This window comes from Helicoverpa zea, chromosome 11 (assembly GCF_022581195.2).
Source record: "Helicoverpa zea isolate HzStark_Cry1AcR chromosome 11, ilHelZeax1.1, whole genome shotgun sequence".
NCBI classification, from domain to species: Eukaryota; Metazoa; Arthropoda; class Insecta; order Lepidoptera; family Noctuidae; genus Helicoverpa; species Helicoverpa zea.
Window position 1 is genome coordinate 7,586,084 of NC_061462.1, and position 13,961 is coordinate 7,600,044.

Below are 13,961 nucleotides of genomic sequence, written 5' to 3' on the forward strand. Positions count from 1 at the left end.
TATCTATTCACATTCACATGTTCAATTAATTTTAAAAAGAGTTCTTTTGGGAACATACAACATACAACTATATCCTTCACTAGAATTAAAATATGCTTTAGCATTGAAGTCCATACTACTTAGGTACTGTCACATAAAGGCTGCAGCATACCAAATAATATAGCTAACTGAAAGCTAACAATAAATGTCGATAGCTGCTTGTAGCGAATATGTCTCGTCTCTAGCAAGTTGTGTGTTGTGTGTGCCACGGTGTTTAATTATTTCATTTGTCAGAGACAGTTAATGACTGGCTAGTTTTGTTGTCTTGTTTTAACGTAGGTACTTTTTTCTTTATTTAAGTTTATGTAATTTAGACAACGGGTATTTTTTTTCTATTAGGTATTATTGCATTATGTCACCTATCATTTTGGAACTTTCACAAAAAAAAAATGATGGATACATACGTAGGTACCTAAATAGAGCATCGAAAAATAATATCAGAAGGAGTTTAAATACGTTGTAACTTGAAAAAAAAAATACACTACAGTTGTAGCACTACAGAAGCTTCAGTTGTTTTTGGATCAAATTCTAGTTTCCATTACTAATGCAACAGCTAAATACCAAGTGTCCACTAAGTATTTAACATACAACATGTCTGGTGCAAGTAATTAACAAGTCTAACATGGGACGGATTAAGTGCTAAGACAAAAGGGGCATGTTCCATTATAGTACCTATGTAAGTGTACGAAGTGTATATTGGTACTGGACGTTCGGAAACCGATTTTATTTAGTAGTGCATGCAAGACTTTATATTAAAGAGTATAGCAGGCATGGAGGTAAAGGAAATGTTGAACCTTACCTAGCTAGACTAGCTTTGTCTAGACAAGAGCCCTACATTTACAGTTATAATATATTATTGTAACTTAGGTAATATTTTTGGTATTAATACTGTTGCCTAGTTGGCATGAGATATAGGCAGCTAAGATCTTTCTTAGTTGGCGTTCCCTATTTTTTCCGTAATTATAATTTTTACAGAGCAATAAAACGTCAGATAAATTTTAATTTGGATGTAATTTAGTACTTAATTGTTGTGTTATATTGATAATAAAAATGAAATAAAACTTTAGATCATTATTACACAAGTTTCAGATTAAATTACTGGATGATAATCAAATGTTTTCTTTAAACAGATCAGTAGGTCAGATAATTACATATTTGCCATGTTTTTAGACGATAATAACATTGATAACTTTGCGGACATTAGAGTATTTTTTTCCTACAAATAATTAAGATAAACCATATTTATCAACTTCAAACGCGTTAGGCGTTAAATAAGAAATTCAAAGTCATTATTTTAATTCTTTGATCTCGCCGCTTATTGTATTTGATACACTTAATTATGTAACATTTTGTCTCAATTAACAAACATTGAGTTAATTATATATTTTATCAGACAAGGTCATACCGTTTCAGAAGTAGTCGATAAAGATACATATGGCAACTATTTGGACATAAAGTGATTCAAGACAATTCAATAAGTACCTAGCTGTCACATCGAAAATGCATTCAAAGTTATCTTCAAGTTAAATTGTTACATAAAAAAATAAAGACTGAAATAAACAAAGCGTCAATCTTACCTCATCGCGTCATATCGGCACGAAGTTCAGACGACTATTAATTACACGCTCAAATTAATTACATAACGAATTCTCTACAAAACCAAATAAGCTACAGACGAACCAACACACCAGAACATTTTATAAAAGATTCATATGTTTAAAAAGGGACAGTGGCAAAAAATATGGGGAAAGTTAACCCTATTGTAACACCCTCATCTAAAAACTGGGCCAATAGGGGACGGTTATGGGCCGACAATGGATTTTTTCCTACCAATCGATATGATTTCACAAAATGGCCGCTTTTGGCCGGTCTTTTTTTGTGTTCGGTTCAACAGCTTCCTATGGTATGACGTCACAGACTATTAATAACAATGGGACACGATTCGTTCTTTATTTTTGCTCAGACGCGTTTGGGTTCCGTAGAGAATTCCGGTTGACTAAGATTTTGAGCGGCGAATATTAATTTCTCTTTTCATGAATTTCAATGAGTTTAAGATTAACCTAAAACTTTTGGTTTATCCGAGCTTTTTGTATTAAATAATACCTAAATCAATTTCTTTTTTTTAAGATAAAACCAGCAATGTAAGCAGGTAGTATACAACTAGGTATAGGTAAATAGGTAGTAGTGAGTCCTCTTTGGCCGTAATGGGGCAAACCCCCTTGTGTATTTCGTCCTCTCTTCTTGTTACTTATAATTCATTTTGGGCTACACTTAGGTGCATGTTTTGCCCTTTGAAGATAAAACTTATGTCTAGGTATTGTTGTTTGTCTAAAATATTTTGTGTTGGCATCCGAGATACAGATTTGCTGAAAAAAAAATAATTAAATTCTTATTCTCTGTCATGTAGTTATTATGCTAGTGGTTAAGTTATTGAATTTTCCTCATAAAAGTATAAACCTACTATCTTACCTAAACTTATATGTAGTAAATAATGGTTATCTTAGGTACCTAAGTATTCCTTTTTAATTTAACACCTGAGTATATTTATAATTGACATAAGTAATCGTCAGATATACTTAGTTAGCCATTAGATTAGTAGATAAGTTAACTACATAAATATTCTATAACTAATGACCATTATCTACTTACTAAACGAGGTACCTTTGCTAATTGGTGTATAATATGAGTCTTGAATGATACACGTGGAAAATCATTGCGATACGGATAAGTAATGGAACGTTTACAAGGATTAGACTTAAATTCATAGGTACATATTTACATTCGGTAGGACTGCTAGGTAGGTACCTACGAATATTATATAAGTAAGTAGCATAGTAACTTACATATAAACCGAAATAATAAGACTAACAATCACTTTTTCATATAAGGTTACAAAAGCAGAAAACAAAATTAAATTGAGCAAAAAAATCAATAAATTGATAAACGCCGTAAAATGCACGAATGGGATCCATTCAAAAATGGATCTGATATTTATCGAGTGAATGTAAATTGTAATTGAAAAGGCAAAGAACCCACTAGCCGCCGAGCAATCTAATATGTGTTCAGTAACCGAACAACAATCGATTTCACAATATTTCAAGCTTTGTCTATGCTACGGCAAAAATACCTACGCAATTCTGATAGGTAGATATCCCAAAATAAAAAGCATCGTTGTTCAAAAAAGGAAATTAAATAAAATCATCATCACAGATTGATATTGTTCCTAATTACTTTTAAGCCCAATTGACCATTTCAATGTCAATAGCAACAACAAAAAACGAAATAAGATAACATCTGTCTCTTATTGTATTCTAAAGACTCCGAACAATAGCAACTCGCGCCATCTATCTGTTCATAAGAAATTCTGCAAAGCTTACTGTACATACAGTTGTGCCTGTGTGAGTACTCGTATTCTGTTACGTAAACACGCTTTTACGCACACTACATGAATATAAAGCCGTGTATTTACTCACGACACGGTTGCCTGTGTGCGTCGGCAAAGTAAACGCTGCCCATGTGTGCCTCGTCCGTACGCAAGTTTACAGTCGCCACTTTGGTAGTGTGCGTGGCGTATAGTGACAAGGAAACAATCGCACACTAGCAAAAAACTTTTTCCCAACGTTACTCGCAGCGACATCTGGTCCTCGACGCTGGAACTAACACGTAACAGAGCTTTTGCAAAAAGCTGATAGAGAATTTTCTAACTGGATATTTTAAATTATATATTTAATTAGAATTTTCATATTGGAACAATTTTCAATTGCTAATGATCCTCACGAAAACTAGCTACTTAATAAGAATAACTTATCTAGCTGTCACATTGATATGAAAACTTGTTTCATTTCAATCTATTCGATTATGAAGATTGCATGATTGATGAATAATAAAGAGCTTAATAAGCAGAAGGCAATATTAAATTGATGGCAGTTATAGTTTAATAATTATACCTTATGTTTGAGCTTATACGGACTACGTAGGTTTCTTATTTCATTCAACTTCGCAGAAACCGCAGACCCATTATAGTTCGGCCATTCAGAGAATGCGTTCCTGACACGTCGCGATTGAACTGACGACGCACGGTGGATCGAAAATCGGCTGTAGAAGACATAGGATCTCGATGTCTTAAATGTTATTTTTTTTGCTGGAAATGACTTCTGTTGATCATTACTGTTGTATAAAATGTCATATGAAGTAATTGTGTGCACAAATGGAAGAGCTATAATTTTTATAAGAAAAAAATGTATGGAGCCGACATGAAAAATGAGGATATCTCTGGAATTGCAAGGTTGGCCGTTATATCCTTGCACACTGTTATAGTACTATTTATTTGTGAATTTTTGACATACTTAATATTGCGGCATCAATTGCGATATTTTTTTTAAAAATCGTCAAAATTAATAAATAAATAGTGTTTATGATATGAACATTTTAATGCTTAAATATGGCTATACCAAGTGTAGTTTACAATATTTTTACAATTTACAAGCTTTTATTTAACTTGCAATGTATATATGTATGTATGTTTGTATGTATGTAACTATGTGTGTTCGGGTGGAATTTTACAACCCAATTTTAAGGCACTTGCCCTCAACCCATTGAGCTGAAATTTGCATACATGTTTAGTTTTGATGACAATGCATGTTAAGCTATGTGACGTCATCCTCAATCCAACGTGGATAAATATACAAGATGGCGGACTAGTTATTTTTAAGGTACTTATACGATATGGGTATCAAATGAAAGGGATTGATAAGTAAAACACATTTCACTTTACGAAATAAAAATTCAAGATGGCCGCCGCTACAAAATGGTGAATAACCTATTTTTTTCATTCCCGGGTCAAACTTCTACTGTAACTTTACTGTCAACTTATAATGACATTTCAAATTTAAAATATATGACACAATTTATACGTTTTAAAAGCTTGTCGCGAGATTTAAGTACTCGTAATTACTTTCTTAGTAAAATCGCGCCAAGCTTTTAAAACATATAAATTGTGTCAAATATGTTAAATAGCTTCTGCCAGCGGTTTCAACCGCATCCCGTGGGAACTACTTCCCGTACCGGGATAAAAAGTAGCCTATAGCCTTCCTCGATAAATGAGCTATCTAACACTGAAAGAAATTTTCAAATCAGACCAGTAGTCCCTGAGATTAGCGCGTTCAAATAAACAAACAAACTCTTCAGCTTTATAATATAAGTATAGATTTGTAATGTCGTTATAAGTTGACAGTAAAGTTACAGTAAAAGTTTATTTTTTCTTTTTAGCGCATTTAAATAAAATATTGTTTTTAAAGATTTTTTTACCTCAATTTTCTACCTGTCAAGCTCTGTCATTGGATACCCATATGGATGGGATTGAAAAAATAAGTTATTCACCATTTTGTAGCGGCGGCTATCTTGGATTTTTATTTCGTAAAGTGCGATGTGTTCTACTTGTCAATCCCTTTCATTTGATACCCATATCGTATAAGTACCTTAAAAATAACTAGTCCGCCATCTTGTATATTTAGCCATGTTGGATTGAGGATGACGTCACATAGCTTAACATGCATTGTCATCAAAACTAAACATGTATGCAAAATTTCAGCTCAATCGGTAAGTGCCTTAAAATTGGGTTGTAAAATTCCACCCGAACACACATAGTTACATAAATACAAACATACATACATATATACATTGCAAGTTAAATAAAAGCTTGTAAATTGTAAAAATATTGTAAACTACACTTGGTATAGCCATATTTAAGCATTAAAATGTACATATCATAAACATAATTTATTTATTAATTTTGACGATTTTTTTAAAAAATATCGCAATTGATGCCGCAATATTAAGTATGTCAAAAATTCACAAATAAATAGTACTATAACAGTGTGCAAGGATATAACGGCCAACCTTGCGATTCCAGAGATATCCTCATTTTTCATGTCGGCTCCATACATTTTTTTCTTATAAAAATTATAGCTCTTCCATTTGTGCACACAATTACTTCATATGACATTTTATACAACAGTAATGATCAACAGAAGTCATTTCCAGCAAAAAAAATAACATTTAAGACATCGAGATCCTATGTCTTCTACAGCCGATTTTCGATCCACCGTGCGACGTAACTTTGCAATGGCGTTGCAGTTACGATAAAAATATTTTTGCTGGTTGTTTACCGTTTTAACAATTGAGGAGCATTAAAACAACATTATTATATCAATAATCAATGAATGTAGTTACGTCGTCAGTTCAATCGCGACGTGTCAGGAACGCATTCTCTGAATGGCCGAACTATAATACTAATAGGCCAGTACATTTCATTATTTACTGCTGTATTTGCATAAATATGTGAGTATGATCGTGTGTTTTCAAATGATAATAAATATTGTGAGCATATTTTTAGTTAAAACTTAATTTAAAGAAACTTGTTTGATTTCTTGATTACCTTGGCAGTTGCTGATTGCTCAATTTGGTCATGACCGGTTAATTGTTTATCTAACATACTTTGGTCTTCCGTGTGCCAAAGTTTGAATAGTTTGTCTTTAAAATTGCTTGCGAATATTTGATCCAAATTTTTCACTTGCTCCTATATTCACGTGCAGCGTCTATGAGCTTAAAATAGACATCTTTATCAAAGACTTCCTTTACGTACGGCCGGATTGAATTCGATTTGGATAATTATTACAAAAGCGTGTACTAATTTATAATTCAAGGATGACGGTGGATACGTAATCAATTACAATAAAAATGCACCGACGTAATAACATCTAATAGGAAGACCCCGAAATTAATTAAAACAAAAGATAAATTACTCTCGCGGTATTTCCATTTGTAATTACGTAACTAATTAAAAGTTTTTATATCGTTCAAGACAACCGTATACATTTTAAACAAGTACGGGCCGTGCGGGTAAAATAGTTTATTTACAGAAAATCGCCAAGTTTTATTCACATACGGTAACGATTGGCATCGCGTGTCGGACGGACACCACGTCACATCGGTGTCGCGTCATATGGCCATTATGTCATTGCATATTATTACACGCTACGAACTCGGTCAATGGCCTATGAAACATTTGATTGCATCACGAAATTTTCGTAGCAAAATTCCTTGTAAAACATCTCAAAATTACGTTCCATTGTTAATGAAGTTTAGCTAAGTTCAATCTTAGTTATTTCTAGTGGCGTGCCAAGGATACTGCGTGGAATGAATCCAGAATTAACATTTTTGCTGTGCAAGGACGGGCCGGGACGCCTGTGATTTGTATCGTGCGGAGATTAGTAAAGTTCATTGACGTTTCGCGTAGACGATACGAGGGGATTAGGGGCCCGCGCGTTGGGCTCGCGTGAACCGCCACGTTAGAGCGAGACCGCCTAGCAAATTGTCGCGCTCGTCTCGTGGTACCAGGTGCCCATAATTGGCATTTAGTCAGCCGCCTGTTTGAACTTTTGAAGGTCGAAAAATAAACATTCGGCGGGACTGACTTTTCTGTGCTCTTTTTAACACAGATATCAAATTCAGATTTCGATTTGCAGAACGAGTTGCGCTGTAAATAAATAACACTGAAAATTGGAATGTTATGGAAATGATGATTGATTAAAAACGAAAAATTCATGCCAACCCTTAAAATTATAGTTGGTAATGTAATACTTTACTCAAGATTTTTTTACATTGCTCTTTGGTAGCACTCTCCCTTATGCACGCTCGCCGGTATTAAAATAGTTCTCAACGGGATTTAAAGTTTCATAAACTACACTTTAGCATTCATGTATTTTTACACAGAAGTGGTGAGTTCCAGAATGGCATTTTAAACTGAAACCTTTTAAAATTTTTCGTTGAATATTGGCCCATTAGGTGGCTTTGTTTTTGTTCGAAAATATTTTATCCAAATGTTTGACTTCACTTTGAGTTGATACTGTAACTGAACCATCTACCAGACCGTCAGACAACCAATTTCAAACACTTGAGAGCCTAAAAAAGTTTCGTGTATTTTTGTTAAAGAACTGGTTAGTTTTAAAGCTTCCAAGGACTGAGTTGGAAGGCAAAAAAGTTGTCCAATTAAGTGGAACAGGCTGACTAACGAGACTTGCGTAATCCGTCCTTGAAAGAACTAGGATGACTTGTTCGGCAACGTCTGGAAACTAGGACGTATTCGTAATAATATGGGAGGTAGCTCGTTCTACATTCCTCAACGTTTGGGAAGTTTAATCAAAACAAATTCACAAAAACAGATACCGTCCGTCAGTTCGCTCGATGATAATGAGTTGTTCGCGACGCGCTTAGTTTGCCCTCATCTTATTAAAACAATGCCAATTTGTATTCTAGTGGGTAAAAATAAGCGACGTCGACGCTCTGAAAACATATTTTTTTGTCCAAGATTTTTTCTGCGGCTGGCAATATCAATTTCTGTTGGCAAATTATACGAAGCCGTTTTATAATAAAATAGGTAGCTAGAGCAAAATATTGTGCAATTTCTGATTACCTTATTAAAATGTAAATTATAATTGATTTATTATTCGAGTTGGACACTATTTTATAAATCTTAAATAACAGCTCAGTCCTCATCATTAAGTCTTATATACAAATATTTTAGTGCACATTGCAAATTCAACCTTAGATATTTGTGATAAGGTAAAAAATGGAATAACGGACAAATCAAGATTTTCTTCTTATGATGTAACCGAAGCTCCAGGAAGACATTAGTCAAGATTCGAACCCAGTATGTGGACCAGGCTCACCTCCCACATCGTACAAAGCGGTTTTATAATAATAATAAAAGCCATTGATTACGCCTCACCGCAGGCGGAAATTAAGCACCGTTTCGAATCGACATCCATCCCTATCATTTCTTATGATGGTAGACAGAGACATACAATCCAAAATCGAACCGGTCCCGTATCCGTTTTGTAATGAAAATAAGGAATCGATCGCTTCGCGGTCCTTTTTGAGGTCGGTCTAGATTTCTCGTGGGAATTTTTGAATTTTCCGATAAATACTTACGTTCGTTCAGGTTGAAAAGGTTAAAAGTTACACCTAAAAACGTGGGGTCACCTTCATAAATTGGCAACAAAGCTTAGTAAAAAACGAAAACCTTATTCCATTATGCAGACGATATGAATCACCTCATTGTACCGATGCATCATCACTTTAAACATAAGCTTACCTACCTAAAACTCTAGACAAAACAAAAAAATATCAACCCATTCCTTCATACATTGCTCAATATGTCCACCTCCTTCAAAAATTGCGCTACAATGTTCCCTTGAGAGATTCGTGCCCATACTCCTGATAACCCGTCATTCTCTCCGATCACTCATGGGAAATGACAGAGTGGTACCAACAATTTGTACCCATGACCAAAAGCACAGATAAATAACCCAGGGCTTCTAAACAAAATATCCCTAATATTTTATAAGCAACTTTGAAGATCCCATTTTTCGAATTTCGTTAGCTCAGACATAATTAAAACAGCAATAAACGACACATAAATATAATTTGTTGAAGCTACAGTTTCATACAAATTAACGAACTTTCACAATGTTACCTAATTATCATATTACGTTCGTTACATCGTTTTTGTTCTTATAGTTATATACAGCCAACTCCGTAGATTATTTATAGTTTGCTTGATAACATCAAAGTGTGTCATAATTTTGGGTAACACAAGACTAATGGTAGCCACGGAACTGAACACCAATTTAATATAGCGCCAGTGTAGCGATAAACAGTAATAAAACCAATAAATTTCCCATGTGTCAGGCTATTTCTCATGCACACTACGTATTATATAATGATACATATGACAGATAGGGCAGCCCGCTATCAAAGAGTTAATTACCTAATTAAGAACCTCTGTCTACTCTTATACATATTCAGTAGGTATATAATAATATAAAAACTCATTAATCTGTACGAACTCAAAGGCCACACAGACGGTTTACGTAAGGAGTGCTATCTCACTCCTGTGTCATGTGATCGGGTATTGGGAAAAAGAGATAGACATAATGTAGGCTTGCACGTCCTTCGAAAGGCTTTGCCGGGGAAACTGGTTTCGATTGAATGGTTCGGGACGTTGCAGTTTCGGAAAATTCTACCTATATTTTTTGACTGATTTTTGTTTAGTAAAAAAAATTAAGAAGGACCTCTTCATTTTTACAAAATAGTGTGCATGTTCCTTTAGTTCACACGATTTTAAATAAATCATTTAATAATTGGCTTATTTAATTTATGTGTCATCGCATAAACGTCTTCTTGGACAGTTAATTAGTCTAAGCTTTAATCTAATTTTAAACAGTATCATTATGCTAAAAATATTCTATTTATTCAAACTATTTGTACAATTATGAATTATTTACACAAAAAAATATAATTTTGAGATGGCACTCTCAAGTAGACTATTGTTCTCCTTGTAAAAGAGACATTTTTATATAAAATTTACAATATCATAAGCGTGAATTTTCAGAATTGCTCTTTTTCATCGGTATCTTTCGAACAAAAAACATAAGATAACATTAAGGAACGATAAATTTAATATTTTAGCGAAACATTTACAAGAATAACAAACTTTACATTGTAAATTATTATAATCCAACGCCTACAGAACAAAATAATGCACAAAGAAAAACAGCGCTACGAAAATATTCTGCTACGTCCCGCACCATTCGGTGTAGTTAGGAAAAGCCTCCGAGGATTTCGGATAGATGGCGTTGAGCTCCTTGTAATGGCTTCCTTCCTTGCTTTCCCGCCAACAGTACACGCCCTTACATATCCTTATTATTTTAATTTTCCTTAACAAAAACTACTATAGTTACCACAAATGTGGTCAAAAAAATGCAAATTTCCAGTATCGAATGAACACTCCAACAAGAATTCGGTTTGAATAAATTTGAATACTTATTTTCATACATGGTATTGGGACACTGCTTATCTCGGCGCACATGTTATTTATTAGTGTAGCTAATTTAAAATAAATGCTGGACACACGAAAATGCAAAGTAAATTTTGTGTACAGATAAGGATATATGTAATTTGTTGGTAAGTAAAGTTGCACGATTTCAATCCTTATTTTTTCAGTTTTATTTCTTAAGCTGACAGTGTTTTAAAAAATCTAATTGGACTTATTTATAATATAGAATCTTATAATGTTTCCTTGATGTTTATTGGTTTACAAAATAATCCCTAGAAAAAGAAAACATCGTTCCAATAAGCTTACCTATGTAGGCAAGTACATATCAAGCCGATTCTATTTCAAAATGGCCGCTACAGCGTGGGCTCTATAAATTTTATTAATGGCATGTTATTTTTATTAAAAAGTTTTCCTAATGATCAGAACGATTTATTGGGATGTTTCTAGATCAAACAGTGTTGCATAACGGAGGAAGGGCGGGCGTCCCGTCGCCATATTTATAGACGCACACCGCCGCCGTCGGCTCGCGCATGCGCAAGAACTAACCCTCTTATTTGTTGGTAAACATGGCCCCTTGTGTGGTCGATAATGTTTTGTGCACCTCGTGGAAAATAATTTAAAGCTTGATAAAGGAAATGCGCAGAGGGCGTTGATTTCGCGGCGCACAGCTTCCTTATAAAATCATTCCAGGCCATTAGGCTTGAATTATCGCACCAAAGGCATTTAGGTGTAATGAGAAATAGGGGAGGAGCGTAATTAGTAAGGATTTCTGTCTAAGCCACCATTTAAAATTAAAATTATTCATAGAATTTTGCGAATATGATAACAGTAGAATTTTTGTGTTACATGACGTTAGTCCTACGTAGGTAAATGCGGGTGCCAGCTGTTACTATTATATAACAGGTCACGAATCAACGTACAAACTCATAAAAATCATAGCCATTAACATACACGCATTATGAACGACCATTCATGTGGAAAAAACCACTTTGCCTACACCCTAAAGTGGCGTTGATTGAAGGTGTCAATACTCTACATAGTTTTGTTACAAACATAGTTTTGCCGCTCCGAAAATATAGAAACACTTTTAACTACGAGGAAAAACGACTGAAAATATTTTTGTGTGAGTGCAAATTTAAGTTTGCTGCTAAACACTGGTTATCTACAATCAGTAGTTTGTTGATGGCTCTTAGGGGCACGTGCACGCACTAAATAGGTCTAAAACATGAGTATTTTATGTATTTGACATAACAAATTATTTATGAATGCGATTGAGATTAGGAAACTATTGAACTGGTTCTATTGGGATGTAAGTTAGGATAAATTATTTTGATGTTATTCAAGTACTTTTTATGTAGCCGTTATCTCCTAGATTTATATAGTAGTTTTGTATATAAACATAAGTATAAAATAAGTTTATTGCTCTCCCTATAATCCCTTTATCTATGAATGAAAATATTATAAATATTAATGAGGTAACTTTACGTCAATTAAGAAATGCTTATCAGAAGTCATTTATACATAAATAAGTGTAATAATGTAGATAAGCTTAGTGGTTATTAAAATATAAGTATGAGCCTTAAAATAATGTAAATGTTTGTGTAACTCCGTCTTAAAAATATAGGCTCATTAGGTAGGTATTGTTTTTTAAATCTATACTCCTGTATCTTTGCTATGTATTTTATTTATTTATACATTATGTACAAAAATGGTACATTGGCGGACTTAATTCCACAAAGCTTTCTCTACCACTCAATCATCAGGTTAAAGGGCGGGAGACAACAAAATTTTGCTTATGGATGGAAATAAGCACAATAAATATTATAATACTTATTTGATTCGGATGATGATCAAAAATATTTAACCAACTCATTCGGTACACAACAACTTCAATTCAATGTTCAATACCGTTCTACATTCGTTCTATATATAAAAGTTTATACGCTGTATATAGCACTCCGTAAGTCTTACCTACGCAAATGCTATTTACGTTTTACTAAATAAACTTAACACTCAACGGTAGGCGATAACACTTATATATTTACATGATATTTCTGTAAGATAGTAGGTACAACGGAGCTGAAATGTAACAAGGAATTTAACGTATTCTACATTTATTTAAGAACTAACTTCAAGTATTGTATGTTTCTCCACGCCTTGAGGTAGACGATTGTAAATGAGCTGGTAAATTAAAAGAAACTAATCTCATACATAAGTTACTTAGAGCACTTACCTATTTTGTTTCATGAATATCTGTAATGCCTTAGGAAGACCACTTAAAAAATAAAATGATGACACATAGGTACCCGTAATTAAATTACAATGTCCAAAATTAATTGCAACATAAAAAATATCAATTTCACCTAAGCATCGCGTGCATTTGCAAGCAAAACCAAAGGCAGGAGCTAGTATGACGATAAAAAAAAAAAAAAAAACAGCCATTGATACAAACTAATGGAACTCCGACACGCATTATGTTCGCTTTAATTTACAACTAGAACTTTTTCCAACGTAAACTTTACTTAAAACATTATCTTTTTTAAGCTAAAAAGCGTCAAAGTTGGGCTATTTGACAGTGGAAAGTTATCTACGGAATGTATTTGTAAATTCTTATTTACCTTATCTATTTGGTTACCTATGTATTTAAGATTACATAAGCGACTGTCATTGACTACACAGTCGTAGTGACTACATAGTTTGGTTAAGTGCGAAGTAGACTATTTTTATTTTCACCGTACTACTTGTTGTATTAATTAACCTTTGTATTAAACCCACTTAAGTTTCAATAGATATTCTACAATATTTTTAAATTAATGAGCAATTGAATGCCTACCTACACACGTATGTAACTGCCTACTAGAATAAATAAAGCTGTAAATCGGACATATTTACTTGTGAATTTTGTTTACAAAAGACTGTAAATAAGAACACGGAAACACACGCTTAAAAGTGAGGTAAATATTGCAAAAGTGAACGCAAAACACGATAAATATAAAAAATGAACAAAAACATAACGGAGGAAGGA